The sequence below is a fragment of the Panthera tigris genome, chromosome B1, assembly GCF_018350195.1.
Source record: "Panthera tigris isolate Pti1 chromosome B1, P.tigris_Pti1_mat1.1, whole genome shotgun sequence".
In the NCBI taxonomy this organism is placed as follows: domain Eukaryota; kingdom Metazoa; phylum Chordata; class Mammalia; order Carnivora; family Felidae; genus Panthera; species Panthera tigris.
The window spans coordinates 130,593,140-130,620,099 of record NC_056663.1 but is presented as its reverse complement, the minus strand read 5'-3'; the positions used below and the strand labels follow the sequence as shown (position 1 = coordinate 130,620,099).

Genomic DNA, 26,960 nt, shown 5'->3' with positions numbered 1-26,960 from the left:
CTTTTGCTGATACTGATGCTACAGGCCAACAACAAAACAGCATTTTACTGGATGCATTACACTGGACAAAATGTATTGAATGCTCGTATCTGGCCTGAAGACATTGTTAGGAAAGTGATAAAAGAGACACTTTAGGTTGGATTGCACACTTTCCTTTTCACTTCCTGCCATTATGTAGAAATAGTTTGGAGAGAACACTGTGGGGAAGGGCGGTGGTTTCACTACTTACCACACACAAAATCAGGCATGACCTTAGTGTTTGTTTTATTCAGCAAACTAAGTTTCCATGGTAAACAACACTGGCCCCAGACTCCAAACAGCTGGGAACTATCTTCAGCAAAAAAAAAAATAAATAAAAAGTGTAATTTATTGCTTTTTTCTTTCTCTTCCCCTCATCTCCCATTAGTATTAAAAGCTCTGGTACTTCCATTATTTCAACCAACAAATAAGTGGAATCATCCTCTTATACCCATCTTCTCGATGTCCTTATCTTTCTCACCATTGTCTATCCAAAACAAGTAGAGACTACTTTTAGCTTCTTTCTACCTTCTGGTACAGCTGGAAATTAAGTCAGTAACTAACTGCCTCCTTTGTCCTTTAACACTGGGAAGATGTACTGCCAAACAGGTAGTGACTGTGCAGTACAGGTTTGAGGGGCCAGCATCTATTTAAAAAGTACCTTCCTGGCCCCAGTCACGGAGCCACTGCTGAGAACTCAGCACCCCCTTTACCCACCCCCCCCCCCAGTCCCCTAGCTTCCCAAATCACCATGCCCCCACCAGCCTTCTCTAGCTGCTGCCTTCCACAGGCCCTTTCCACCAAGGAAAAGGAATCATATCATAAGTCTGCCATCCAGAACCTCCACTCTTTGGACTCTTTTGCTTATGCAAATAAGGTGATGATCTGCTTCTGTTGGCACTGAGGATAATATCCATGTAAGAATTCAACAGAAATGGCAGGAAGATCCTTATTATTCTCCAAGGAATCACTGATGATTATGATAAAAAGAAACTGGTGAAGGCATTTAAGAAATTTGTCTGCAATGGTACTGTAATTGAGCATTCAGAATATGGAGAAGTAATTCCCTTACAGGGTGACCAGTGCAAGAGCATATATCAGTTCCTCGTAGAGATTGGACTGGCTAAGGGTGATCAGCTGAAGGTTCATAGGTTTTGAGTGCTTTTGGCTCACTGAAGCTTAAAGGAGATTTCCTTGCAACGAATAGAATTTCCCTTCTGTTCCTTGTCACAAGTTTTTTTGTTTTTGTTTTTGTTTTTTCTCCCACAAGTTTAAAAACCTCACAGCTTGTGTAATGTAAGTATAATGTAACCATTATATTATGTAACCATTATATAACCATTAACATATATAACCCAATATAACCATTTTGGGGTCTGCTTTTAACTTGGACTAGTGTAACTCCTTTGAGCAATAAACTGAAAAGAGCCATGCAAAATAACAAACAAACAAACAAATAAATAGTACCTTCCTATAATGGTTTTATCTGAGGAAAATAAGGAGTTTTTGCCTCCAACAGGTATTAGGAAAAACAAGCAAATGAACAAGTGAGATAAAAATACCTCTGCACAACAAAGGAAACCATCAACAGAATGAAAGGCAAGAATGGTAGAATATATTGCAAGTCATATACCTAATAAGGGGTCAGTATGCAAAATTTATAAAGCACTTGTACAACTCAATAGCAAAAAACAATTCAATAAAAAATGTTCAGAGGAACTGAATGGACATTTTTCCAAAGAACACATGCAAATGACCAAGAGGTATATAAAAAGGTGCTCAACATCACTAAGCATCAAGGAGATATAAATCAAAACCAAAATGAGATATCACCTCACACCTGTTAGAATGACTATCATCAAAAAAACAAGGGATAACAAATGTTGATGAGAAAATGGAGTAAAGGGAACACTTGTATGCTGTTGGTGGGAATGTAAATTGGTGCAGCCACTATGAAAAACAGTATGGAGTTTCCTCAAAAAATTAAAAATAGATATACCATATGATCCAGCAATTCTACTTCTGGATATATATCTGAGGGCAATGAAATTACTACCTTGAAGAGATAGCTACATCCCTGTGTTTATTGCAGTGTTATTTACAGTAGCCAGGACATGAAAACAACTACATATATATATATATATATATATATATATATATATATATAATGTGTGTGGGAAAACACACAAAAATATTATTAAATATTATATTTATTTTTATAATATGTATATTTATAATAAGAAAATATTATTCATTCATAAAAATGAAGGGAATCCTGCTATTTATGACAACATGGAGTGATCTTGAGAGCATCATGCTAAGTGAAATAAGTCAGAGAGAGAAAGATGAATACTGTATATGTGGAATCTAAAAATATGAATTCATAGAAAAAGAGAACAGATTGGTGGTTGCCAGGGGTGGAGGTAATCAAAAAGTACAAATTTCTAGTTATAAAATAAAGAAATTTGGGGATATAATGTCCAGCATGACAACTACAGTGAACAGTACTGTATTGTATATTTGAAAGTTGCTAAGAGAGTAGACCTTAACATTTCTCATCACAAGAAAAACAAATTGTAACTATGTGAGGTGATGAATTTTAACTAAACATATTTTGGTAATCATTTCAGAATATATCCGTATGTCCAATCATTATGTTGTCCACCTTAAACTCATACAATGTTATTTCAATTATATCTCAGTAAAACTGGAAAAAAACACTGTGTTTTTCCTAAATTATAACAAATAAGAAAAAGTGGTCTCAAAGTGGGCTTGAAAATCCACTTGATGTATACTTGAAAACCCACAAATTAGTTGGCGTATTCACATGTATAGAAAGACTGTCAAAATATATTAATGAAACTAAGTTTCTGGAGCCACCTGAAACAGAGCTCTTTGATCATTTCTTAATCTCAATACACAGCACTTGAGATTTCCAGATACTTTCTTCCTAAAGATTTTGTTTTCCCTAATATTCTTTCAGTTATCCTGATTGTGTTTTAGATAAAGACGTAATTAGGTGGTTGTACTAGATTGCAAGGTTGGTTTCAAAGTTTTGGCAAACACAAACACAAAAACCAGATTGTCATTACAATGGCACTAGTAGAAATGGGTTTTAGTACCTACAGAAAGAACTATGACTTTTTGGTCTCAAATGTCATTGCAGAGATGTGTCAACAAAAAGGTAAGAAAAACAATGGACTGATCATTCCTTCAGACAAGTGATGTTCAAACTTGTTGGTACATTAGAATCACCTGGGAGACCATGAAAAAAATAATGATGACTGAGGTCAATGTCTTGATGGGCCCAGGAATTTGCATCTCTTAAGACTTCCTAGGTTATTAAAATGTCATAGAACAAATTGTCAAATTTTAGTGAACATTTGAAATATCTGGTTAATATGTTAACAGTGCAGATTCTTGGGACCAATGCTAGTATTCCTATTTATCGATCAGGTGTGGCATCCAGTAATCTACACTTTAAAAAGTAAGTCCTCAGAAGCTTTGGTTCTTTGCATAATACTTTAATCTTAACTGCCATAACTTTTAAAAAATATTTATCTATTTATTTATTTAGTGAGTTGGGGAGGTGCAGAGAGTAATGGAGAGAATCCCAAGCAGCCTCCACACTGGCAGCACAGAATCCAACATGAATCCTGAGGTCATGACCTGAGCCGAAATCAAAAGTTGGCCACTTAACTGACTGAGACATCCAGGCGTCCTCTAACTGCCGTAACTTCTTGTGATACCAGTTAAGGCTGTGGGAACAGCCAAGCCCCTAGACTTCCACGCTACTCAGAGCTGTACAAAACTCAATGGAAATGCTTGTTTTTTTTGCGAGCTCTGAGGTTTCCTTATTTCAGTATGCCTTCCTTATCAGCTAGATAACTCATTCTTTAACATTCAACTTATATGTTATCTATTCTTAAATATCTTGGTTCCTGCAAGCTCCTTCTTTCTCGGCCCTCGTGTCCCTATGCAATTGTCTTACTGTTTTGTAAACCTTAATATTCTTATCTGTCTTCCATAAAACACTAAATTCTTTCAGATGACCAACTGTGATTTTTGATTTCTGTGGTTCTAGTGTGTGCTTCCATTGCTAATCACTGGGTGCCCCCCAAATTCCAAGTCTTAATAGACAAAACATTATAAACACAATATACTGTTAAATATCCTATTTCAGTGATAAATGCAATATGCCATGGAAATACAGATATTTTTGTTCATCTGTGGATTTAATTTATTCATGAATTTTTTTCCTTCTCCATAATTAGCATGAATAATTCAGAGGAGGCTATATTCTGTCTAGCTGTGAATAAGAAGTTCACATGCAGTTGACTCAATTTTCCAAGCTATTGGAGAGGAACAAAAGCAGATAATCCAAAAATCGCTTACATTTGTGTGTGAAATACATTTTGGCATCTCCTTTGGAATAAGTGTGGCCAGTGCTCTAGGAATTTCCGATATTTCATACAAAAGACTCAAGCCACATCTGTAAGACCTGATTCTCCAGAAGCCAAAAACATCCCTCCCGTTTAGTTCTTCCACACACCGCCCATATGGTCTACTTTCCTGAGAAGTAAGAGGAAGTTATTTAATGAGATAAAAATAAACCAGAAACGGATTGGCATTTGTGGGGTGCTGTGTAGTTTTAATCTTGGACTCCTCCTCCTCAAATGTAGTGGTCTCCTATTTCCACAAAAACAAGAATCTTCTGTTTATGTCAATAAAAGAGTTAATCTAGCAAAATAGTTTATGATATTGTTAAGATCTTAAATGCAAGCTAAAAGAATAAACAGAAATTTCTGGGAGTAATACAGTGGATTTATATTTTTCCCTCACAAATATTTAATCATTTATAGAGAAACTTTTTTTTTTCCAAAAAGACTTTTAGGTGCTTCTACAAATTAGATAATTTAAATTTACTCAAATAGGTACTTTTAGTAAAAAAAAAACAAAAAACAAAAAAAACCAAAAAACAAAAAAAAACACTGGAAGTTTACAAAATCCAGATTAGAATTAGTTATCATATCTCCTATTAGAGCATAAAAATATGTTCGTGGATATGTAAATGTGGTGGATTTTTTATTCTTCTCTGTAAGATAGTGATATATTACTCAATATTGATAAAGTTCACAAAGCAAATATCCTCACTAAATATTTTAATTACAAAGCAATAGTTAAAATATCTTTATAAATTTTTGACTTTTGTTATAGGCTCAATCAGTTATGCCTCCAGTATTCCTTCTACCCCTTCTCCATTGAGTAAAGGCATGGGGATCTGTGTGGGCAGAAACTAAAGAGCAAGTTATATTCTCTTTCTGACTGGTTATTGGTTCAGGGAATTGGACAAAAGTTGATCCACTCAGAAGATAGCCCAGAAATTTTAGTGGATCATTGGGATGGTAAGCGTTCTCCTCTTGAACTAGAAGGAAAAGCATCCGTTATTTCAGTTGCAACTGGCAACTGTCTTGTAACCACAAGAGGAGTCAGTCTTGAGATAAAGATTCTTGGTAAAATCATTTAGTCATCAAATCAGGCATACCTGAAGCCGGCCCTCCTCTAGACTTTGTAGGTATGTTAACTAATAAATCATCTTTGTTGTGTACAAAAATGTATTCATAATACCTGTTATTTGCAACTGAAAAAACTCATAAGAGAATGAGCACATATGGCTTACATATTTGTCAGATGGGAGATAAGCAAAGTGGTTCTTCTAATGTGTGACAGAAAAAAAAAATCCCACAATAAAGTATAAAAGGGTTTACATCTGTGATATAATGTGTTTGAACTGGACCTTAAAAATTGTGACTTGATAGAATGAGATAATGTGACACAAAACTTGAGTGGCCTACTGGGAAGAAATGTTTCTTCATAATCTTCTTATGTTTGCTTTACACTCCATCTAAAATATTTAGTCACATAAAACACCTGGGTGACTCAGTTGGTTGAGCATTCAATTCTTGATTTCAACTCAGGTCATGATCTCAGGGTCGTGGAATCAAACCCGTGTCGGGCTCTGTGCTGAACGTGGAACATGGTTAAGATATTCTCTCCCTCGCTCTCCCTCTCTCTGTCTCTTTCTCTCTCCTCCTCTGCCTCGGCTCCTGTCTGCCACTCATATGTGTGCTCTCTCCCTACAATAAATAAATTAAGATAAATAAAATAAAATAATTTGGTTACATAATTCAGACTAGAAGGTACCTTTCAGATGATCTAGCCCAATCCTTTCATTTTATCAATGAGGAAACTGAACCTTAGTGAAGTTGAATGAGATGGACAAGAGCAGAGACAAATGTTTTTGCCTCATGACTTCTGATGAGTCCTCTTTCCACTGCTGTGTGCTGTTTACAAAAAACAAGCAAACAAAAATTAAAAAAACAAATAACTTAGTGAGGTAGGTTGCCTTATTGTTAGCAATCATTTCCTGTCTTGTAAGAGGCTTATATCTCATTGCCATTGCCATTTGACTCTTAGTGCCTCATCAGCAGCCTTGGCCATGTGATTTGCTGAGGTACATGTGAGTAGAGGTGGCAGAGTCATGGGACGCAATTATGTGGAGCAGCTTGCTCTTGGGCTATTTTAACAAGTCTCAGATGGTGACTGTTTTATCCTGGGTCCTGGAATGAGAAGACCAACTGAGCAGTGCCTTGCCTGGAGTTGAGATGTAGTTAAATTTAACATCTATGAGCAAGAAACATTTGTGGTAGTAACTTATTGAAACTTGGAGCTGTTGTTACTTCGGCAAAGTGAACTAATATTATGAGAGTCAGGAGCAGGTATACCATGTGTTGTAGAATGAGGAAAGAGGGAAGTCCTGTACATTTAAAACACATCCGTTGCTTTTCACTGGCTGTTTAGAAGATGTAATACTAGTTAGTCTCTTTCTCATATCATTAACATCTTACAAAACCTAAGTTAACCTATTTCATTCTTTTTGCTTATTGTGAGGAAGGAGAGGAAATAGCATAACACAAGGTACAGATAAATAACATCTATGTTAATATGATATCTTGAGTCCATCCTGTGGTAGGACATAGTTTACTCTGTTACATATTTTTTAACATGTCTCATACTTGACTGTGAGGTTCTAGCAACAGGTACTATTTCAGGCACTAAATTCATAGACTTTTAGAGAGACACAGTTGTTGACCTCAGAGAGATCAGAGTTGATTGTCTCATTCTTGTTTAGGTATTGGGATATATAGTAGAGTACCATGGTTCATAAGAGACAGAGAGAGACAGAGATACAGAGAGAGAAATACATTTGTGTGGAAGAGCCAGAAGTCTCCAAGAGAGTATGATATGAGATCCAAATGCCAAAGAAGGAAAAGGAGTTGTCAAGACAGACTGAAGGGAAGGGATATGCAAAGATAGTGAGTCATCAAGTATTACCTCATGGCTGAAGCATAGGACAAATGTGAGGTGACGGGGAGAAGGAGACATTGGCTCAGCTATGACAGGCTATTTATCACATTGAGGACCTGGCCTTTATTTTATGTATGATAAAATGTCACTGGAGGAATATGATCAAAGTACTGACATGGTCAGAATTCAGTTTTGCAAGTATCTTTTTTTTGTGAGAATGAAGAAAGGAAAATTTGGTAACACTGGTAAGAAGACTTTTAGAAGTATCTGTATTAGTGTGGACAAGAAATGCTAAGATCCTGCATTAAAATCAATGGCTGTGGGATATGAGTATTTAAACTTATTTATAAGGTACACTTTGCTGAATTTTGTGAAGGTTGAGGTAGGAGTCACTTTCCCTAGGCAGTTAGATACATAGGAAAGTTATATTAAATATCTTAATGGGGGGGGTGGGAAGAGAGAGAAACAGCCTAGTGTAATGATTTTGGACTCAAGACTAAGAAAGAATATCATTTATTAGCTCTCTGGTTTTAATCATTCTTTTCTAAGTCTCAGTTTCTGCAACTATAAAATGCATATACTAAAGTACCTTTCTTACAGGGTTATGGTGAAAATTAAATGAGATGGGGCATAAAAATATTTTAATGTTGATTCTGAGTCATAATAGGGGATTTATAATTTTTTGGGTGTGTCTTTTGCTCCTTATCTTTATTCATTCTGTAACATCAGCTGGGATAGAAGCTATGGGAGATTTGGGGTGAAAGAAAGGAAAGGGGACAAGTTCAATTTGAAAATCTAGAATTTGATTTTCTTGTAAGATACCCAGATAGAAGAATCTAGCAGATTGTCGGCAGTTCAAGGAGGTATCTCGTAGGTGATTTGTAATTCAAATCTGAGGCTAAGAAGAACCAATGGCGGTGGGGGGAGACAGATTATGTTAAAATTGATGCCACAGGTGTGAATGATAATTGCCAGTGAGAATGTATAGAAATAAGAAGAGAAGAGGGGCAAAGAGTTAAGATAGGAGGCTGAAGAGTAGCCTGACAGTGGGTGGGTCATCAGCATAATTTTCTATAAAGCAAGGAAGACATTTTTAAAAGAAGGGACTTAATTATAGATAAATACTCCAGAAAGGATACAATATACTGAAAAAATTAAATATAGAAAAAGAAGTTACATGACAGAAGCTAGATGTATTAAGCATGAATTAAAAGTGATTAAATAGAGAACAGTAATTTAAGGTATTTTTTTATATTTATTTATTTTTGAGGGACAAAGTGAGACAGAGTATGAGTGGGGGAGGGACAGAGAGAGAGGGAGACACAGAATCCGAAGCAGGCTCCAGGCTCTGAGCTGTCAGCACAGAGCCCGTGGGGTTCAAACCCACGAACCGTGAGATCATGACCTGAGCTGAAATCAGATGCTCAACCGACTGAGCTACCCAGGCACCCCTGAGGTAATTTTTTTAGGACCCTCAAGTGTGAGGGGAAGAAGACTGCAGGTTCCCAGCTGCTTACTTAGTCTCCACTCTGTCCTTACTGAGTAACAGAACCTTTGTTTATTTTTGGTCACAATAACATGCCCAGTTTAAATTCGCATTTCCAAGCCTCTCTACAATTAGATGGCTAATAAGATACAATCACAAGTCAGTGGGTGGGGCTTCCAGGACAACTCTTAAAGGGCTGCCCCAGCTGGGAGCCATACTGTTGTTCCTCTCCACTTCCTCTTTCTGCCTTCCGGAAATGGGATGGAATGGCTGAGGTCAGAGCATCCGTCTTGGGACCTTGAAAAAAAGGTGAGAAAAATCTCAGGTACTTCACTAATATTCTTGAACAAATGTTGTTAAATGTTTACTTCTGTTTTGTAAGAAGAATATGTATTTTAAGTCCCTGTTATTGGAATTATTTTTAGCACTGAATGCAATTATAAACTGACAACGTGTGTTAGCTTGGTGACATGAAGTTAAATGAAGGAAAAATATATATGTATATTTATATAGACATATGTAAATACATATAAAAGTATTTTGTATATATATATATTTTTTGAAACGATGGCTTACATGGTTTCCAACCTTCTTGAGGTTATTATATTTTTTAGATTATTTTGCTATTCTTCCCTCAGTAGGGAACGCTGACACATCAGGAGCTATACTTAATAGATTACACCCAGTAACCTCATTTACACCTGCACCTGATTGAAATGATTTTTGGGCAGATGCTCTCATGGGATGAAACTCTGGGGAAACTTGGGGGTGGCCAATAAACCCATGAACAGATGCTTCTCATCACTGGTCATCAGGGAAAGACAAATGAAAACCACAATGAGACATCTTTACGCACCCACTAGAAGGGCTACACTGGAAAAGACTGACAATACCATGTGTTGGAGAGGGTGTGGGCAACTGGAAACTGGAAATCTTGTAAAATATATGACTCACATACTTGGGAAAAAAGTTTGGCCAGTTTTTCTAAAGTTACACACATACCATATGACCCAGCAATCCTATTCTTGTGTGTTTACCTAACAGAAATGAAAGTATATGGGGCACCTGGGTGACTTGGTTGGTTAAGGGTCTGACTCTTGATTTTGGCTCGGGTCATGATCTCATGGTCATGAGTTCGAGCCCCGCAATGCGCTCTGTGCTAACAGCATGGAACCTCCTTGGGATTCTCTCTCTCCCCTCTCTCTTTGCCCCTCCCCTGCTCTCTCTCTCTCTCTCCCTCTCTCTCTCAAAATAAATAAAATAAATATTTAGAAACAAAATGAAAGCATATGTTTACACAAACAATTATACAGAAATTTTCATAGCAGCTTTATTTATAATAGCCCCAAACTAGAAATAGTGCATCAAGTGACAGGATATAGGAGTAGGTGAGTAGATAAACAAACTGTGTCACATCGTACATGAAATACTATCCCCAGTTAATGGCTGAGCACAGGGGAGATCTGGATTCAGTCCATTCCTAAGAGACACAGGCGTTCTCCAATGGGAAATTGCCTGAGGACACCTCTGGCTGGCCAAAGCTTTCTTGGAATTGCACTTTACAGTCTAAGAATCTCTTTTTACCCCCTCTTCCAGCATTCCACTTTTCTTTTACAGGTGTCAGAGCTGCATTGCTCTCTCTGCAGGCTCTCCACACCCTGAGTCCTCTCTCCTACATCCTTCACATTATTTCCCCTAAATCTCCTTCATGGCTAATCCTATCTTGGCACCTGTGTCCAGGACTATGTGAATTAAGACAATGATTGGGCTGGGTTGGGCTGAGGGTGGGGGATGAAGGAAATTTTGGAGTGATGAGAAAATTTAATATCTTTCTCAATGATATCTTTATCATTGGTGGCTATATTCATTTGTCAAAACTTGTTGAAATGTACACTTAAGGCGAGCATATTTTATTCCTCAATAAAATTGATTACAAAAGAAATCCCAAATGGTGCCATGGTTTACTGGTCAGGTCAGGAGTCATCAGGTAACATGTTTTGCACAGATTGCTAGGCAAAGGAGATAAGAAATCCGCATGGCACTTGTAAAAACATATTCTACACTTAGAGGTTGCATTTATAGATCTTTGGGAATCAGAAGTCTCCTTTCAAGGATAAGCCTATACTAGTAGTTCACGATGGTGACTTATTCATAAGTGGGCATGAAATGGTTAAATAACAAAAGACTGGATGGTGGTAGCAAGGGGAATATTTGGAAGAGACAGAGAAATTACCATTAAGTAATGGCTTTCTAAAAAAAAAAAGGATACAGTTTTTTGAGGTAGCTTTTAATCTGAAAATTATTTTTGCTCCCAATCTGGAATGGCCCCTGAATTTGTAACCACTGATGGTGCAGAGTGAGGTGGTATGTTGAGACAGCATCCAGCATATTTTATAAAGTACAAACATTGGAGGGAAAAGGCTTTAGCACTTCCCAGTGCATTTAAATTTTCCCTTTCCTTGTCAGTCTTTTCCCCAGATTGTGACTTCCATGAGAAGCACGGGAGTTCTGTCCTTTCTCCCTGTTTCTGGATTAGCTAGCTCACCAAAGGTGAGCAATACATTTTTACTGAATAGGTTATTTAATGAATAAATAACTTCCCATCCCAATCCCTCTTCTTATGAGGCAACTTCTCAAAACATTCCTTGTTCATTTTCTTCCAGACTCAGCTGAGCACCTGTAATGACATGATTGTTTTATTGATCTTGTTTTTCTTCATTAACTGTTTATTTATTTTTACTACCAGGCTTTAGCCTTTACTACAAACAAAGGAGTCAGATCAAAAAAGGATCCTGCTATTATAATTGAGGCCAGAGAACTTGTGTCTCACAACATCCCAAGTGCAGATGGTTTGTGGCATATAATTGAATTGTTAGGTTGCTGAATCTGAATGCAGTCTTTTCAAGGTGACTTACCACGGCAGAACAATTAGAAATGTCAGAATGCATCTGATACAAGATTTTTCATTGTATACCTTTTAAGAATGGCACAGTGTGAAATAAGCAATAGTTCTCTTTTTAAAAATAAACTTCTGGGGGCACCTGGGTGGCTCAGTCAGTTGAGCGTCTGGCTTCGGCTCAGGTCATGATCTTGCGGTTCATGGGTTTGAGCCCCACGTCAGGCTCTGTGCTGGCAGCTCAGAGCCTGGAGCCTGCTTTGGATTCGGTGTCTCCCTTTCACTATGCCAGTCCCCCACTCGTGCTCTTTCTCTGCCTCTCAAAAATAAAGAAACGTAATAAAAAAAATTAAAAAAATAAACTTCTAATGTTAGAATACCTTTTGGTGACAGAGAAGTTGCAAAGATAGTACAGAGAGTTCTAGTATATATACCCTTCCACCAATTTCTCTGATTGTTAATGTTTTATATTACTGTGGTACCTTTGTCACACTAAGGAAACAACATTGGTATATTACTATTATCTGAACTCCAGACTTACATGGATTTCACTAATTTTTTTTCCCTAATATCCACTATCTATTCCAGGATGTCCCTGCAGGACACCGCATTGCCTTTAGTCATCACGTGTCAGTCTCCTCAGGTTCTCCATCTTTCCTAGTTCTTTACGAATGTGGCAGTTTGGAGAGAATATTTTGTAGAGTGTTCCCTCGATGTGGGTTTGTCTAATGTCTTTGTCATGATTAGCCTGGGGTTCTAGGTTTTGGGAAAAAGACCAGGATGCTGAATTCTCATCACATCAGAGCAAGGCTACATGCCTTCACCATCATTTATTAATATGGTGTTAATCTTAATTACCTGGCCAAGGCAATGCTTGCCAGCTTTCCCTACTTTGAAGTTCCTCCTTGTCTCTGCTGTAGTTGCTCTCTTCTTTGGAAGCAAGTCACTCTTATAGCCCACACTCAAATGTGGGGTGGGGCAGGGGGGCAATGTGAGCTCCACTTGCTGGAAAAGTGAGAATCCATGTAAATTACAAGAGATTCTTCTGTAAGAAAGGGTGGTCTTGGGGCACCTGGGTGGCTCAATGGATTAAGCGTCCACCTCTTGATTTCGGCTCATGGTTCATGGGATCAAGCCCTGCATCAGGCTCTGTGCTGACAGCACGGAGCCTGCTTGCAATTTTCTCTCTCCCTGTCTCTCTGGCCCTCCCCCATTTTCTCTCTCTCCCTCAAAATAAATAAATAAACTTTAGAAAAAATAAAGAATTGTCTCTTCTTCCTCATTTGCTTACTTATTACATCATTTATTTATATCAGTATAGACTTGGGATCTCTATTTTATGTTTTAAATTATCATCTAATACCAGGTATTTATTTTGTTGCTTAAATTGTTCCAGCTTTGGCCATTAGGAGCTCTTTCACCTTGGTTCCCTTGACAGACCCCCTCCTTCTGTTCTCTGAGCACTGCCTTACTTTCTGGCACCCTAAGGTGCTTCTGGCCCCAGCTCTAGAGTCAGCCATTTCTCTGAAGAGCCCTGGTTCTTTCTATTGGAGAATGGTATCAGAACCCAAGATCATGGCACCAGGTAATAGTTCTTTTCTTAAGAGCACAATTATTGAAGTTTCAGTAGCTACTGATATACCAATATACCAATATATCAATGTATGCCTAGTATTAGCTAAAGGAAGAGTTTTATTTCATACATTAGATATATTTAACAGGGTTTTCTGTTTTGTATTATTTAAGTTCTGTTTACAGTTATTTCCTTTTGAATTCTTAAAAGATGTATGGAATATTAGATTATGGCAGGTATGCCTTGGCAGCAAGAAACAACTTTTTTTAAATTATTTTTTAAATGCTTTTATTTATTTGAGAGGCAGAGAGAGAGCACAAGCAGGGGAAGGGCAGGGAGAGAGGGAGACACAAAATTCAAAGCAGGCTCCAGGCTCTAAGCTGTCAGCACAGAGCCAGATGCAGAGCTCGAACCCATGAACCATAAGATCATGAGTGGTGCTGAAGTCACATGCTTCACCAACTGAACCACCCAGGAGCCCCCTTCCACTCCCCCAACAACTGGTTTTTAAAAGAACTCATCTCTGGATTGATTCTTCTCCCAGCATAGTTGTACAATTACTGTTAAACGGAGCAGAGGTCACTTGGTTGAAGAGCCCTGTTACATAGATACAAATACATTTATTTGGTGAATTTATCATATTTGGAGTTTGATATGTGCACTAGGGACCGATCCATCTTTCCCAAGTGGGCTTATGTTATTCAAGTTTGAGGAAATGGATACACTGCCATTAATTCTGATTTATTCATTTACAGTAAGAAATGCTATGGTGAGCAAACTTCCACTTCCCACCCACTACCCAAGCCCTCCATACTCCTTTCCCTAAAAGAGGCACTTTTCTGTTGTTCCTGTGTAATTGTGTCCCCTTGGATAACTTATGTAACATCCATAAGTCCTTTTTTCCTTACCTGTAAAATGATTAAAAGTAATACCACTTCAGAAGGTTGTTGTATGGGTTAAACAAGACAAAATACATCAATCTCTTAAAAAAAAAAAACACCGGTGGGGACACCTGGGTGGCTCAGTGGGTTAAGCATCCCACTTTCGGTTTCGGCTGAGGTCATAATCTCATGGTTCATGGGTTCAATCCCGGCATCAGGCTCCATGCTAATAGCATGGAAACTGCTTGGGATTCTCTCTTTCCCCCTCTGTCTGCCCCTCCCTCAATTACGTGTGCGCACTCTCTCTCTCTCTCTCAAAACATATAAATAAACTTAAAAAGAAAACACTGATGAATATTAAGCATTTAATAAAGGTTAGCTACAGTCAGTAACTAGTGATATCCCAAACAACAGTTTAAAACTATAGTGAACATTTCAAATGCTGCAGCAACAATCTTCATTCTGGCTCAGTGTTGTCCTCTTAAAGTAGTGCAGATAAGCCATATCTATCTAATGAATAGAGATATGTCAGGCTAAAATATTCATGTTGGAGGCTGAATTTTCTGCATCAATCATCATTGTTGTGTAGATATAGGAATTGATCATTAAATTCTCTTTTTTAAAAAATACAAAACACATAAAAACTTTGAGCAGTTTTTCATGAACATTTATTCTTGCTCAATAAAAGTGTCTGATAGGGGTTGCCCAGTGTAGATTAGGTCCATTAAGATATTTTTGTGTTAGAAGACAGTGCTCATATTCATGAATTAATAAGTCTAGGTGTATCATTTTTATCTTATCACTTAAACCTTACAAACTGGCTTTTTTTTTTTGAGGCAGCTCTATTTGGAAATTGAATGACTAGCCTACAAAGCAATGGGGGTTGTAGCTGCAAATGTACTTTATAAAGTACAAACTTTATAAAGTACAAACTTTATAAAGTTCATGTCATAGTGCTGTGTCATAAATGCAGGGCTGTTATGAGAAAAGCCTTGACAGAATGTCATCCCCTTGGATTATGGGGCACATGGTAGTCTGTCATTTGGGTGCATTGTGCTAACATGTGTTAACATGACTATTTCTTTATAAAAAGATACACACCAAAGATTATGCTCAATATCCATAAGAGTGTCTCAGTGGATCTTGAATTTTATCTGTTTAATTAGGCAGATATTGGCTCTTAGAATTATTAGTGCTCCAGGAGGACCCACCCAAGTGAAATCACCAATATCGCCTCCCCGTACAGTGGACTGTATCTCAAAGGCATATCTGTTCCAAAGAGCAGAAGTTGTGGGGCACACAGCTGTGTCCTACAATTAAAAATTACTCATGCTTAGTGCTTTTGCTCTATTGCCCAAATTTAAACTCCTCTCCAGTTACAACTAATTTCTTCTGTTTTTAGTTTGATTTAAACCCTGAATTCAAGCCACCGTGTATATTGGCAGATTCTGCTTTGACCCCTTGCCCATTCTGGTCCTCCCCACACTGAACTCCATCTTTGATTCTAACCATGTTCTCTGCATTGTGTAGCTATTTGGACAGCAACTCCCTGTCTTTTAACCCTTACTCGCTTTGGATTTCAGAAATTTAACTTTTGACTCCTGCTTAGAAATTATCCATGTCTATGTCCATAGTTTTGACCTTCTCACCTTGGATGATACACTCAGGATCCATGATCTAGTTGTTCGAGTCACTCTCCTGCACAGCTGAGTCTCACATGAGCACTGGACAAATAATGTTTCACATATTATACATGATACAGGTGGTGTGGAATGTGGTTTTTCTTTTTGGAGAATCATGAACACTTTTTTTTTCCTGAAAAGACAGAGAAAAAACTACAAACTATGAAGGGATGCCTGTGTGGCTCAGTTGGTTGAGCATTTGACTTTTGATTTCAGCTCAGGTCATGATCCCGCAGTTTGTGGGGTCAAGACCCACATCAGCCTCTGTGCTACAAACTATGTTAATGGCAAATTTATTTTTTCATTTTTGAGATTTTTGTTATAAGTTACACAGTGGTAAACATGGTAATTTATTACTTTATTTAAACAAAGATATTCTCTTCAATTCCTTTCCTTCTTATATTTTCCAAACTCACGTAACTTCTAAAATGTTTGAAGTGACAGTTATTCTGATTTCAATTTTGATAGCATATAGATAATAAAAACAGAAATGTGAAAAAAGTATATCTTTAAATCAATAAAATATAGTAAGATCCACTTTCTAGAACTGCTATAAGTATCATGAGTTTATGCATGTATTTATTTCACTCAGTGCCTTGAGCATGAAGTGTGTAATTAATTACCTATTGTCATTGATCTCATGAAATAAATCATACCATATGGCCTACAATATCCTTATTAAATCTTAAATCTTTAGCCTTATTAAATCTTAAATCTTAAAATCTTAAATTTTACTCAAAGTAGGATCTCTGATGTATCTATGATATTGATCACCTGTTACTAAAAAAGTATTAAACGTGTGAAATGTGGATGGCACATACACATTATATATACATAGTACATATGCAGTAACAAGAAATGGAAAAAGTAAGCATACGCTATATCAGGTGATAATAGGTGCAGGAAAAGCAGGGTTGGGGACAAAGGAAGAAAACCAGAATGGGGTCCTATTTAATTTAGTTATTTTATTCTAAATCGTTCCATTTCTTCTCTTTAATAAGTTTTTATTTTAGAGCCACTTGGGTGGCTCAGTTGGTTGAGTGTCCAACTTCAGTGCAGGTCATGATCTCACAGTGTGAGTTCAAGCCCTGCATTGGGCTTACCGCTGTCAAAGAAGAGTCTGCTTAGGATTTTCTATCCCCTTCTCTCTCTGCCCCTCTGCCACTCACTCTCTCTCTTTCTCAAAAAATCAAAAAACAAAACAAATTAAGTTTTTATTTTAATTACAGCTAGTGAATACACAGTGTTATATTAGTTTTAGGTGTACAATTTAGTGATTCAACACTTCATACATCATTCAGTGCTCATCTCCACAAGTGTACTCCTTCATCCCCATCACCTATTTCACCCATCTCTCCACCAAGCTCCCTTCTTGTAATTATCAGACTGTTCTCTATATAGTTAAGAGTGTGTTTCTTGGTTTTTCTCTTTTTTCCCTTTGCTCATTTGTTTCGTTTCTTAAATTCCACATATGAGTGAAATCATATGATATTTGTCTTTTTCTGACTGACTTATTCCACTTAGCATTATGCTCTGGTAGCATTATGCTCTAGCTTCATCCATGTCATTGAAATGGCAAGATTTCATTCTTTTTTTATGGCTAAATAATATTTTTTGGTGTGTGTGTGTGTGTGTGTGTATACACAACCACTGCTTTTTTATCCATTTATCCATCAGTGGACACTTGGGCTGCTTCCATATCTTGGTTATGGTTAAATAATGGAGCTATAAAAATGCATGTTGTATCCCTTTGAATTAGTGTTCTTTGGTTAAATACCCAGTAGTGTGATTGTTAGATCATAGGGTAGTTTTATTTTTAACTTTTTGAGGAAGCTCCATACTGTTTTCTATAGTGACTACACCAGTTTGCCTTCCCATGAACAGTGCACAAGTGTTCCTTTTTCTCCACATCCCCTCTAACATCTGTTATTGTTTGTGTTGTTGATTTTAGCCATTCTGACAAGTATGAGGTGACATCTCATTGTAGTTTTGATTTGCATTTCCCTGATGGTGAGTCATGATGAGCATCTTTTCATGTGCCTGTGGGCCATCTGGATGTCTTTGGAGAAATGTCTGTTCATGTCCTCTGCCCATTTTTAAATTAGATTATTTGATTTTTGGATGTTGAGTTGTATAAATTCTTTACATATTTTGGATCTTAACCCTTTATCAGATATGTCATTTGCAAATATCTTCTTCCATTGAGTAGGTTGCCTTTGAGTTTTGTTGATTGTTTCCTTTGCTGTGCAGAAGCTTTTTATTTTGATGTAATCCCAATAGTTCATTTTTGTTTTTCTTTCCTTTGCCTCAGGAGACCTGCTTAGAAAATAATTGTTACAGCCAATGTCAGAGAAGTTACTGCCTACGTTCTCTTCTAGGATTTTTATGGTTTCAGATCTCACATTTAGGTCTTTGATCCATTTTGAATTTATTTTTTTGTTTGGTGTAAGAAAATGGTCCAGTTTCATTCTTTTACATGTTGCTGTCCATTTTTTTCCACCATTTGTTGAAAAGACTGTCTTTATCCCACTGGATATGCTTACCTCTGTTGAAGATTAATTGACCAAATAATTGTGGGTTTGTTTCTGGGTTTTCTACTCTGTTCTATTGATCTACGTGCCTATTTTTGTGCCAGTATGATATTGTTTTTTTTATTTTATTTTATTTTTTAAATTTTTTTTAACGTTTATTTATTTTTGAGACAGAGAGAGACAGAGCATGAACGGGGGAGGGGCAGAGAGAGAGGGAGACACAGAATGGGAAGCAGGCTCCAGGCTCCGAGCCATCAGCCCAGAGCCCGACGCGGGGCTCGAACTCACGGACCGTGAGATCGTGACCTGAGCTGAAGTCGGATGCTTAACCGACTGAGCCACCCAGGCGCCCCAATATTGTTTTGATTACTACAGCTCTGTAACATAATTTGAAGTCAGGAATTGTGATGCCTCCAGCTTGACTTTTTTTTTTCTTTTCCCAAGATTGCCTTGGCCATTTGGGGTCTTCTGTGGTTTCCATACAATTTTTAGGATTATTTGTTCTAATTCTTTGAAAAATGCTGTTGGTATTTTGATAGGGATTGCATTAAATGTATAGATTGCTTGTGGTAATATAGACATTTGAACATTATTGGTTCTTCTAGTGCATGAGCATGGGATATCATTCCACTTGTTTGTGTCGTCTTCAGTTTATTTCATCAGTGTCTTATAGTTTTCAGAGTACAGGTCTTTCACCTCTTTGGTTAGGCTTATTCCTAGGTATCTTATCATTTTTGGTACAATTATAAATAGGATTGTTTTCTTAATTTTTCTTTCTGTTGCTTCATTATTGGTTTATAGAAATGCAACAAATTTCTGTACACTGATTATGTATCCTGAAAATTTGCTGAATTAGTTTATCAGTTCTAGCAGTTTTTTGGTTGAGACTTTCAGGTTTTCTCTATGTAGTACAGTATCATGTCATCTGCAAATAGTGAAAGTCTTACTTCTTCCGTACCAACTTGGATGCCTGTTGTTGTTGTTGTCTGATTGCTGTAGCTGGGAATTCTAGTACTATGTTGCATAAAAGAGGTGAGAGTGGATATCCCTGTCTTTTTCCTGACCTTAGGGGGAAAGTTCTCAGTTTTTTTTTCCCATTGACCATGAAGTTAGCTGTGGGTTTTTCATATATGGCCTTTATGATGTTGAGTAATGTTCCTCTAAAGCCTACTTTGTTGAGGATTTTTATCAAGAATGAATGTTGTACTTTGTCAAATGCTTTTTCTGCATCTATTGAAATAATCTCTTATTGATGTGATGTATCGCATTGACTGATTTGCAAATATTGTACCACCCCTGCAGCCCAGAAATAAATTGTATGGGGTCTTGTTTTCAAACATATCAGAGAAGACCTCTTTGGTAAGGTGATATAAGTACAGATATCTGGTTGACATGAGAAAATAAGACTTGTGTTTATCTAAGGGCAGAGGTTTCTTATTTTGCTTTGGAGAAATGATATATCCAAAGCATACTATGATTCTTGAGGTAAAATGGGAAGTTCCGCATTGTCCAAGTCAATAAAAAGTTTACCCCTGTGCTTTCAAAACAAGAGAAAAAACCATTCAACTTTCCCTAAACATCTGTGACACATTGACCCATGTCCAAGATTAATTTTCAAACAAACACTCTTAGATAACTGTGTTGCTAGGATACATATTCAACTTGGTAAGAAAGTTGTCTCTCAGATCATTGGCTTAAACTATTAGTGATCCAACAGATTAAAAATTTTTTTTAATGTTTATTTTTGAGAGACAGAGAGAGGGAGAGACAGAGCGTTAGCAGGGGAAGGATAGAGAGAGCCCTTTCCCTGCTCTCAAATAGCCCTCAAATAGCTATTGTTAGGATGTAAAGGTCTCAGTCAATCAGGACTCAAGAGTCTCAAGCAGACTCTGAAGCAGAATCTAGGCTCTGAGCTGTCAGCACAGAGCCCGATGTGGGGCTCAAACTCACAAACCACAAGATCATGACCTGAGCCAAGGTCGGATGCTTAACAGACTGAGTCATCCAGATTAAAATTAGTTTATATGATTGATATAGATTTTGTATCTATGAAACCAAAATAATAAATGTATGTGAATATCTGGTCCCTTTGATGTTGTGTATATATATATTTTTTAAAGTTTATTTACTTTGAGAGGGGGTGCAGAGAGAGAGGAAGGATCCCAAACAGGGTCCATGCCCACGACAGAGCCTGATGTGGGGCTCGATCTCACGACCATGAAATCATGACCTGATCATGATCATGTCCCATCATTGGATGATCATGATAATTGGATCATGATGGTCTGAAATCAGAAGTCGGATGCTTAAATGACTGAGTCACCCAGGCACCCCTGTTGTTGTGTATCTTAATCTTATTTCCTCATTAAAACCAAGTAGTCAGAAGACTGGTTAGAAAAAAAAAAAATGAGACATGCTCTATTGATTTTTTTTATCAGAACAGTGCAATGGGAAGTTCCTAGGAATCATTGCCTTATTAACCTGTTGGTTCATCACATTCTTAAATATTTATGAATAATGTAAAGATTATCATGTGAAGGTCATGGAATTCTAGCAAAAGCACTGTCATTAACTAGGTGTATGATCTGTGGAAACAGCCTCTTTCTGGGCCTCAGTTTTCTCACTAGTTCAAGATGATTTATTAGGTTCTTGTGTATGCCAGGCTCCATGCTTGGTATTAGGGACACAGAAATGAACAAAAGAGCATTGTGAAGGAAACAGATATGCAAATAATTAAAACATGAATGTTAAAGTATACCAGTTTTCTGTTTAAAATAAAAACAGAATGCTAGTGATTAACCTGCCAGGGGAAATAGGATTAGAAAAATTTCAGAAGAGAGATGTTTAAGAATAAAAAAGAGTTAGTGTGACCAAAAAAAAAAAAAAAAAAAAGGTAGAAACTCATCTTATATAGCTCATTAAGGATAGTTTAAATGTTCATGATCTTCTCAATATACCTTTTGGACTTTTGGAGCAAGACATGGGGCTAGATGCTAATAATATCAACTAACCATTAAAAAGTTATATTCAGACACTTTGAAAACGTCAAAAGCCTTATAAATATAACTCTTCATCATATAGATATTTAAAAATTCTGTTTGGGATTTTTTTGGCCTCATTTATACATTTCCTGCCTGAAACATAGAACTTTTGCCATAAAGTTTCAACTTTTCCTAAGGCATTTGACTAATAGTTCAGAATAATGACTTGATTTTATCTTATGCTTTCATAGCTATTAAGATAAAAAGTTTTGCCTAAGTACAGGTAAGTTCACTTAAAATGTATATTTCCATTTCTTTGACTGTGAGGATTCTTGTGAAATACAGAACTAATATCAGCATTTATTTTTACTGCACCATTGACATGTAGCTTATTCCCTCAAACTGCTGCTTTTGTTTGAGATCTTATAGAATTCACTTTTAAAAAACATAGATCTATTTAAACTACTTCCCCGCCCCCTGCCAAGTTATCAGCTGAAGCATTTGGATCCACAAAGATTTTTTTTAAAGATTACCCAACATTTTCTCTTATCTTACAATAAGATGTATTCCTTTGGGATGAAACCTTGTTCAGTACTAAGACTACTCAGCCAAATGGATTTTTTGGTTGGCTGAACTCGCAGACACTTGGACACATCAATGGAAGAGCCATTGCTTTATCCAGTGACTATATCAAATAGCTATTGTTAGGATGTAAAGGTCTCAGTCAATCAGGACTCAAGAGTCTCAAAAAATTTTTTGATTTCTCTTTAAGAGCTATTTAGATCAGACTTGAGAACACAGGACCACTCTTGTTCAATAAGAAATGAAGTTGGCTAACAGACCAAAGGCTTTTACTTCAATGGAATATGAGAAGAATAGGAGTAGATCTCAGAATAATAGAATTTTAACATAGGAAGGGCCCTTAGAAGTAGCTAAGCAAATGCTCTCACTGCACATAGGAGAAAATTGAAATGTTAAATGTCTTCCAGGTACACAGCCAGTTTTACCATAAAGGTCCAGGAAGTGCATTTAATGTAGGACTCAAATTTGGGCTTTTGATATTACCTCCAAATCAGTTTACATAAACACACACCAAGCTACAGTGATACCATTGAAATATATTCATCCTCCAAATTAAAATATGCCACAATTTCTATAATCCTGTTTCCTTCACAATTTAAATAGGCGGTACCTTCTTCAATATCCTTTTCAAATATCCTGGAAATTTCCAGATATACATTTGAATCATTATTTTTGTCACTATCCACTTGGAAGTAAACTGAAGATGCTGTCGAAAGGATATGGAGTAAATATGCACAAAAAACATACGTGAAAACATAGCTGCAGGCAAGCTGGAACCAAAAAGTCTTTGGAGCTGTAAAAGATGAGGTCAAGGTAAATCCATGATAAAACAGAGTTGAAGGGAAAGCAAGACTAACATGGTGATGCATCACCCATTAATATATGAGAGATCTGAATAATCCCTCATGGGTATTTGACTGGAGTGTCAAGGATGCCTATTTTCATAGATACTCCTCTGGAGTACAGAGGGGACTGGATGGCCACTGGGGATATCTGATGTATGTTTATCAAGGCCCCATCGCTGCTGCTATGGCTGCAGCCACATTCACCTGGTCAGGGGCAGGCACAGAATAGGCAGATAGTTGAACTTAACCAACGATTTGGTTACAGTCATAAGAAGCTGGAATGATAGAAAAAGGGACATGGAAGCTGAGGCTATGTGCAGGGGAGAAAGTGTGCTGATGATTTGGAATCCAATCCGAGAAATGAGAGAAGTGAGGTGGAAAAAAAGTGATGACAGCATCAGTAGGTTGGGTGGTTAAAGATTGTTCAAGCAAACCAGAAAGAGCTGAGGGAGCTATCAAAGAGGTGGACTTTTGAAAATGAGATTTTGAAGGTGTTGCAGTTATTAGTAATACGAAAGTGTAGGGCAACGGTCAGCAAACCTTAAGCAAAGGGCCGGATGATAAACATTTTCAGCTTTGCAGGCTGTGGGGTCTCTGTCTCAATGACTCACTCTGCCATTGTAATAGGAAAACAGTCATAGACAATAAAAAAAAAGTGAACATGGGTGTGTTCCACTTAAAAATATAAAATCCATCCTTAGTTTGCAGGCTGGACAAAAACAGCTAGTGGGCTAGACATGGCTGTAGGCCATAGGCCAGCCCTCTGGTTAAGGATATAAACCATGGACATAAGTGGCTGAGAGTGAAGCATAAGACATTGGGTATAAGAGATGAAAAGAATTGAGGATTTGAAGAGCTAGAAGTGCAGACGAAACATCTACATAGATGTTAAACTCACCAGGAGCAAGGACAGGAATTCTGTAGGAATAAGCACTTGAAGCCAAGTGCTAAAATCGTCAATGAATAGGGAGTGAGCAGGCAGAGAGTAGTAGACACCTGTGGAAATGAAAGTTGGTATAATGATGACATGTACTTCAAGTATGTGGTGTTTTTTTTTTTCTTTTTATGGCAAGAACATTGATCTGGAAGCCATGATGGGAAGCAAAGACGCTGCCAACCCCACTTAGGCCTAGTGTGATGTGGGAAGAGGGAGAACCAAAATGCTCCACATCCAAGGCCTGCAGGGAAGGTAGTGTCCTTGAGGCATAGCCTGGTTTCAAAGACGCAGAAGGCTACAGGGACATTCAAAGAACTTGACGATGCAAGCTCTTTTGTGGATGTCATCCTAGAAGACACAGTGCAGGTGAAGGGCAGCCTGCTGAGAGGTTGGATGGCTAAGGGGCAATGCAGAAGGAAAGGCTGGAAGACTAGGAGTTCCCGTGTCTAAGGAGGAAGGTTGTAAATATGAGGGTAGTCTGTGTGATTTTTTTTTTTTTTGCAAGGAAAGATAATGTTGAAGAATAATAGGTTCTAGTTATAGTCTCCTTCTAGATACTGATCCCTTTGGCTGTTATGGGGTGACACAGGCAGTATTTTAAAATGGGATAGGGAAAGAAAAGGGTTTTTCTTGAGGATTGTGATGATCCCTGTTGAGTCCTCTTAGCTCTGGCTGAGGAACCATGCATCCCTTATCATTGTATTGCCAGTGTCTAGAACAATTACTGCTAGTCCATCTGTGTGTAATAAAGACAAATATACAAACAACATTAGTAAAAGGCAGAATAAAAGAAGGGTGTAAGAAATGTACTGATGATGGATGGGGTGCCTGGGTGGCTCAGTCCGTTGAGTGTCTGACTTCATCTCAGGTCATGATCTCGCGGTTGACGAGTTTGAGCCCCCCTTAGGGCTCTGTGCTGACAGCTCAGAACCTGGAGCCTACTTGGGATTCTGTGCGTGTCTCTCTCTGTCCCTCCCCCCCCCTCAAAAATAAATTAAACATTTAAAAAATTAAAAAAATATATACTGATGAAGCAATTGGGGAAAAAGAATAAAAAGAATTTTTGATTAAGCATTCAAGAGGAAAATTCAAAAAGGCAATGCCTTGACAGGTGAAATTTTGACGGGGCGCCCACTGTGGCTCTGTTGCTGCTACCTGAATGGCTGTGAGGGTGTTTATGTGCTTATACAACCATCTGACAAGAATAGCTTCCAGGCATCCTGGTTACATCTGTGCATGGTCAATCATATAGAATGAAAAGATTTGGTCATTCTCAATTTCTGTTCTTTTTTTTTTTTCTTTTCTTTTCTTTCTTTTTTTTTTTTTTACATTTCCCAAGAGATGAGGAGCTAGAAATAGCCAAATGAGTAAGAACAAATTGAAAGACACAAATCATCTCATCTGTTGTATGCTTTAAAAGGAAGCTGGGGCCTATTTGGAAAGGTATCCAGGATAGAGACATGAAAAGACCTGGCAGATTATTTCTATTATTTCCTCAAGGAATAAGAATCATTTAAAAAACAAAAACAAAAACACAAAGCCTTCACCTTCCAGACAAGTTTTGGTAAAGTGTCAGTATGGCATAAAGCGCCATGTTCAGTCAGCCTCTTCGTAGGTACAATTTAGAGAGCAGAGAGCCCCAGGGCCCTTCCAGATCCAGAATGATATCTTTGTGCTGTCAGAGCAGGAAAGTAATAACTCAATGCTTTCCATTTGGATTTGCTCCTTTAGTCTAGTTTTTAATAAAATTATAGCCATAGGCTATTTTTATAAAATTCCCAAGTTGGTACAAAATTACTTTAGCCTTAAGGGTTCTTTCCCACACTTAGATTCACTTTACCTCAGGTTTTCTATCAGTCCAGATATAATGTGTGCTAGGAAATATTCCCTCTTCACAGATCTGAACAAAATTGAAGAAGGAGTTCTGAAGTCCTCATATCAATCAGATATTTCACTTTGGAAGTCTTTATGGATAAAGGTTAATAATGCTTAAACCCCCTCTCCCCTCCTTGGAAAAGTGTGCAAGCCACCTTAAAGAAAAAATACATTTTTTTCCATCAGTTTATTTGTCTTTATCTTCAATATTATAGAAAAAATTAGTTAACTGTTTCTGAGTAATAAATTACCCCTAAATATAACTGCTTAAAATAACAAATATTCATTATCACCTAGTTTCTGAGGCTCAAGAATCTGAGAGCATGAAGAACCTGGCTGGTTCTGGTTCAGGGTCTCTTGTGAGATTACAGCTTTCCATAGTTGTAGAACTTTCCATAGGAGCAGCAGATGTCTCTTGGCTCTGCTGAGGCTGGAAGATCCACTTCTAAGCTTATTCATGGGTTGTTAACAGGCCTCAGTTCCTTACTGGCTGTTAGCTGGAGGTTGGCATTCCTTGCCAAGTAGGTCATGTATTTATGACATGGCAATGGCTTTCCTCAGAGCAAGTGATGGCGGGGGAGGGGGGCAGAGAAAACCCAAGACAGAAGCCAGCATCTGTTATAACCTCATCTTGAGAGTGATGTACCGTCACCTCTGTCATATCCTATTGGTCACACAGACCAACAATGGTACAATGTAGGAAGGAATAGCACAAGGGTGTCAATACCAGGAGGTGGGGATCATTGGGGACCATCTTCGAGGCTGGCTATCTCTAATACTAATTTAATTTTAATGTTATGTTATAAAAGAATCACACATTTTCACAAATATAGAAACAGAGATTTAGAGGAAATAATTTATGTCTTTACTACCCAGAGACAGTTACTGTTACCATGTTGATATATGCATGTCCTTCTGGAGATTTTCTGTGCATGTGTTGATCACATGGTACATAGAAAACTGGTTTTTCTGAATTAAAAATCTCAATTAATTCTTCCATTACAGACAATTGTTTCATTATATAATTTTTTTAATTTTTGTCTACAAATGGGACTCCTGCCTTTGTGTGTAAATCACTCACTTGTACTCATGTTGCAACTTTAGTTTCCAAACCTGAATTGCCTGACCTCCGTTGTCCGACTGCAGGGTGTTACGTGGTCAAGAACATTCTCACTGGCTGTAGCAGTTAGTTGTTTTTCATTTTGGCAGAAAACCTTTGGCTGAGCAACAACTACAAGGTGAGGCATTCTGGCTGCCAGCCTTGGGTTGGGGGAATTTGGGGCATAGACCAGGAGAAAGGACGAG

At 37.6% G+C, this 26,960-nt stretch overlaps 1 long non-coding RNA gene and 1 pseudogene across 2 annotated transcripts in view; both read left to right on the top strand.

Annotated features, from left to right (window-relative positions):
• The first annotated feature begins 769 nt into the window (after nt 1-769).
• Nucleotides 770-1,176, top strand: LOC102960303 (annotated as a pseudogene).
• Nucleotides 1,177-5,490: 4,314 nt separating this feature from the next.
• Nucleotides 5,491-26,960, top strand: part of LOC122237990 — a 260,209-nt gene continuing 238,739 nt past the window's right edge. For both annotated transcript variants that reach the window (XR_006216864.1, XR_006216863.1), the window contains exon 1: nt 5,491-5,593. This is a non-coding gene — a long non-coding RNA (uncharacterized LOC122237990). The remainder of the gene's footprint in view (nt 5,594-26,960) is intronic.